Source organism: Mytilus californianus, unplaced genomic scaffold (genome assembly GCF_021869535.1).
Source record: "Mytilus californianus isolate M0D057914Y unplaced genomic scaffold, xbMytCali1.0.p SCAF_11, whole genome shotgun sequence".
In the NCBI taxonomy this organism is placed as follows: Eukaryota; Metazoa; Mollusca; class Bivalvia; order Mytilida; family Mytilidae; genus Mytilus; species Mytilus californianus.
In genome coordinates this window covers 28834419-28840492 of record NW_026262593.1, presented here as the reverse complement: position 1 = coordinate 28840492, position 6074 = coordinate 28834419, and positions in this window count along the sequence as shown.

Sequence of the window (6074 nt, the reverse complement as noted above, 5' to 3'; positions counted from 1 at the left end):
TTCAAAATCACGCCCATTTTCTCAGATGAATAGAATAAGTTTTTCGTAAAAATGTTTGTCGTAGCACTTCGGTAGTGACATCCGTAAGGGTTTTTAAACTAAATAATTTGAAAGACAAGGGTACATAAATACGTGAAAACTTAATTAGATATATATGAACAAACGGGACCTAAAAATATAGCAAAATCTACTTAATTTGAACTTGGAACCTTAGTTTCTTTGGCCAATTTCCATTGTATTAGTTTCATTCACAGAGTCAATATCTGAAATTTGTTAAATCCTACTGGAAATTGAATAAAAGACAATTTGAATTAAAGACTTGAAATACTGTTTCACAATATTACATATTTCCTTGAAATCAAAAAAGGAGCGCTATGTGTTGGTGTTGATGGCCTTTTGATACCTTATGGTATATTTTATTATCAGTATATTCAGTATCAATTTCACAAATGATACATGATGGTCTTGATGTATAGATTCTAGGTACTGACGTTGTTTATCATCTTAATTACTTGATATAGTGTTCATTATTTGTCTTTGTAAATTATTAACGTTTACTGTTTGGTCCATTTTTGGTAATATCCTTTAGGCGTGGCTCGGTACATGTACATCCCGCCCTTGAGTTGTTGTGCTTTGGTCGTTTATTGTATTTTTGTGTTTCATTTTTGTATGTGCTTTGTCTATATGCCATTTTGTTTTTCCTCGTTGACATATTTGTTTGTTTTTATAGTGATTGAGATTATAACACAATGTTGACTGCTGTACCCCTATTTTTGACATTTTTACATACTGTGTCTGTTTGATTTGTTCACACGTTGTTGTCAATATAATGGAATTTGATGCGACTGTCATACAAGTGAAAGGTTTAGCTAGCTTTAAAACCAGGTTTTATCCACCATTTTCTACGTCAGGAAATGCCTGTACCAAGTCAGGAACATGACAGTTGTGTTCCATTCGTTTGATGTGTTTGAGCTTTTGATTTTGACAATTGTTAAGGGACTTTCCGTTTTGAATTTTCCTTGGAGTTCGGCATTTTTGTTGTTTTACTCTTTACATGTTTTTGTCAAATATTGCATCGGAGATCATCGTTCATCAAAAAGATCAAATGAATTAATCTGTATTAGGACAACACGTAGTTTTACTCCCTACACAGTTTCGGTTTTGGTTAACGATGTTCTTCTTAAACATTTTATGAAAAATACAACAACTAAAAATGTCAAAATCTCTTAGAATTAAAATTTAGGACATTTTTCAGGGGTTCATAACTTGATAACTTTTTTTTTAGAAATAGACCAAACTATTGTTAGAACCTTAAGGTAAACATATTTGACTGTGATACTTTCAATTTTGGTAAATATTTGTAGACTTTTTTAATAAACCACTGGTGTTAAGTAAAGTCAAAGGGAATTTAATATAAAAATAATGAGATGTGTTATGATTGTCAATGAGTCAACTCATCAGAGTTTAAATGACGTGATGGAATGATAAACACAGCAGTCCGTCAGCAGAGGTATCGACCAAGTACTACAAAATGAAAATGACACAGTAAATTTGTTGCATCCAAAGCTAGTTTCTGGATTTACCTTCAAGACTAACGCTCAAACCGAAAATTTTGAAAGCCATGCATGTTCAAATACTTGAGGAATAATAGGACCATAAAATGACCTAAAAAGAAAAGTCGAATCCAAGAAAGGTCATTTAACCTGAGGGAATTAAAACATTAGTTTCTTTTTGTTTTTTGATGTATTTATAAATAGTTTACTAAAGGTATGTCCTCTTTTCCCCGAATGTGACCTACCGAATCACACTTATTACCGGGTTTGTTCTAACATGAGCATCACGACGGGTGCCACATGTGGAGAAGTATCTGCTCACCCTTTTGGGGCACCTGAAATCACCCCCGGTTTTTTGGTGGGGTTCGTGTTGTTCAGTCTTTAGTTTTCTGTGTTGTGTTTTGTGTACTGTTGTTTGTATGTTTGTCTTTTTTTTAGCCATCGCGTTGTCAGTTTATGTTCGACTTATGAGTTTGAATGTCCCTTTGGTATCTTTCGCCTCTCTTTTATAAATAATGACAGTACCGAAACAGACTACTGAGCTGATGATACCTACTGAGACTAGAATTCCATCAACAGAGGTATCGACCGAGAGATAGATAACGAAAAAAAAACACTTGATGAATTTGGCTCGTCCAAACTCTTTTCTGGATGATTTCCATTTATAGCTAATAACATCGTAAGTTAGTGAACACAAACCTGCTGTTAATGACTGGTTTAATGACGGATGTAATCTCCATAGAAGTAAATTTCATCAAGTACGGAACCGTTTCTAGAGATACTCAACGATTCGAAAAGGCGGTTGTCTGTGACAGCAAGAAACAAATATAACAAAGTTTAAAGGAAAGCGAAAACACGAAATAAGGTATTCTAGGACAGGAGATAAGGTTATCGAAAGGGATTCGTAGAGAATTTTTATGGAAAGGGTTACACCTTAACGTAGATCGAGATTCGCTGCCAAAGTAATTGACATTTATGAAATTTCAAATTGGTGAATTCAAAACTTTAGTAGACAACATAAGAACTGAAGATCTTCACACAGTCGAATTTGATAACAACAGACTAAATAAGAAATTGAAACTGCTATTAAAAACAGAATGTGGTAAAAGTACGAAATTAGATGGAATCAATGCAAAAATGTTTTATCAGTCTCCCGGCATTTTCGACATATCAACGGTTTTGTGTATAAAATTTTGACATCAAAATATATCCAAAGAACTAGATATATATAAGTATATCTATACAAAAATGTAAAATCACAAAAATAATGGAACTTGCAAGCTGCAATGTGTTGGCGAAACAGAAACTTAATTCAACATCAGACTAAGTAATCACCGGTCATTTTATACCAAAGGAGGAAACGGCCAAATCACGAGATACCTCTTAAGAACAGGACATACTTTTGAAAATATCACCTTGTGTTGTACTTACTGATCTTTGGTTTATTAAAATTCAGCATGGAGACGACTAGTCACGAGACATAATTCATAGAATCGAGACGAAAGATACCAAAGGGACAGTCAAGTCATTAGTCAAAAATAAAACCTGACAACATGGCATATGTTCTATGTGTCGTCTGAAAAGGCAGGTGTTCCCTTATCACCAGACATAACATGTTTTGTATGCTGTTGTTTGTCTTTTGGTCTTTTGTTTTGCCATGTCGTTGTCAGTTCATTTTCGACTTATGAGTTTGAATTACATTTTACATATTAACAGTATAGACTTAAATATTTTTCCAGATATTATTACATATAGTAACAAAATGCATTCACCACTACTTCTTAAGACTTATTTTTTTTATGGAAAACGATTTTTTTTCTTTAACACAGAACGACTGACAAACATGAATTTCTAATTCTAGAACCTTATTACAATCTTGACATTAGATTCACACAAGTTGGCTCGTTGATTTGTTGATGTAGATTATGTTCTCTAGTGACGAAAACTGTTATAGAAAATTAAGTGCAACCATATTCATTTGTGGTGCCAGTTTAAATATCACGACATTACCCAAACACTAGAACAAAAAAGATCAATGTCAGAAAATTTTTAAGTTTGAAATACTGAATAATCAAAACATTTTAACAACTAGAGGCATATTTGTTCGCATAAGACATACCTATTTGATGACTGCTTTACTTAAACATGAACGAACTTTTATCATTATATTTTATTAGAGTCTTTATTGTTTACACATCATCTATACCGTATAAGTTATCATATTATTTCAGGAATGGTAAATACAAGGCAACAGTAGGTTACGAATTTAATCTTCTGTTTTATTTATTGTATTATTTCAAAAGTATTTCATCTTGTCTTCTGATTTATAATTTTCAGTAAATATATTTCATTAAAAAACTAACAGGCATTGAAAAATTTACATCTGTTTGTAAGTAATAAACCCAATATATAAAAAATTAACAGCGAAACCTTGTTGAATTCAATGTAAGAAATTTGTTTTGAAATATAAACTCAATAATATAATTTAACTCTTTTATATATTGTATATATTAAAATATTATACAATAGAAAGTGCCAACATAAAATCAACACGTCATATATTAATTGATCATAAAAAGTTTAAGGTTCAATGATAAATTGCACTGACAGTGTTCATATGTATTACTTCGTGATCAATGATAATGGTTAATGACAACTCAAAATGTTAATGTTGGTTCCAAAGTTGATTTAAACGAAATCAAATGATCAATATTTTGACAGCTATTCAATGCTCAATTAAATCTATATTCCAACTACAAATTTTAATCATCAAAATCAGTACGTTTGATTGTTAAGGATAGGCAGTAATTGGTTTGAATTTTTATTTTGACCTTTAAATACTTGACTTAATATGTCTATGTCACGACATATTTGTAGCGTTCAAATTATAACCTTTAGTAATGTATCGATAGCATTGGTGGATTAAAGGATGATGAATCCAAAAGTGAAAGACGATCCCCTTTATACTTCCGTTTTTACATCAAGTAAAAGTGGACGAAAATTCGACTGATTCTCCTTTTAAGATAGTTTAAGATAGAACTCCATAAAACACTTTTTGAAATCTCATTGCGTAAACATTTTTTAGAATCAAACAAAATGCTTTGAAACCATGACGAAGAAGACTACATTGTCCGTAAATTTACTATATTATTGATTATTTTCATTGTAATTAAATTAAAAAGGTATGTCACGTAATACAAACTCAAGAATAGTATCGACCCTTTTACCGTATGGGAACTCAATAACACACTTTTCTGAATTAGTTTAGATCCTCGCATGGATCCTTTGGGTTTTCGAAAAGCGTGCAATCTATTTAAAGTTCTTTAAAGAGAGCAACCACTGTAATACAAGAATACATTTATTGCTGATCAGTAGCAAGAAAAAAATCAATTTTGTATCAACAGCTACAGTCTTTACATCAAGGCGATTCCAACACTACCATATCCTCATATGTACTTAACGCGAAATTGGCACACAGGCACGTGATAACGAGTAGAAATGCGCCACTCAATAAAATATAACTCGAACAGCAACTTCGATATAATCAGGATCAACCTTGAGGAAGTCGTTAGATTGGTTACAACTGAAGTAGGGGGGATCACCTTTGAGATAGATTGCAAGACAGAATAATTGCAAGACAGCAAAAAACAACTTATTTATTTTGGAGTCAGAGACACCAGTATTTCAAGCAGTAGGAAGGAAGACACGAAATGTACTTTGTTAAAAGACAAAATATAAAAAAATTGCTAACGAACTCCCAGTACTATCACTACCGCCACCAAAATCAAAACCCACCAAAATGACGATATCCCATTGATTGTAGCCATAATACCAATCTTGGAAAATTGAATCGAACTTTAAGTGTGATCATTAACGCGACTGGTGTCACTGAGGATGGGATGGATGTTGAGGTCGTTGATTCAAATCAGAATTAAGAAACTGAATGGGTCTATGAATACCCATGCTACATCAATCTTTAAGGACCGAAATGTTGCAAAACACCTGTCCTACCTCAAAGACAAATATGTTGTTGTCCTCGCAGATAAAGCCCCAAACAACATCGTTTTTGTGTGTAAATCACATTAAATAAACTGCTTGATAAATGAATTCGGTATTGACAATTCACTTGTGAAGTCAACATATACCCACGACACGTACAAAGGAGGAAATCCTGGATAATCATAGGTCTGTTCTATGTTCCTTTGGAATTTCAACCAAAGATGAAGAACTGGATCTTCCTTCACTGTATTGGAAACCTAAACTACACACGTGTCCTTACAAACAACGTTATATTGCTGGGTCTTCCAAGTGCTCCACGAAACCTTTTTCTAAATTATTAGCATCACTCTTTCTAAGTTATTATCATCAATTTGATCAGCAATCAAAGCCGGGCTTCAAAGTTTTTGTGAATCTACATATTCTAGAGGTGGCGTGAATCAGATGTTGATACTAAACAATTCCAAAGATCTTTTAGAGTACATACAATCGAAGACTCTTTCATCTTACAATAGAATTAAAACT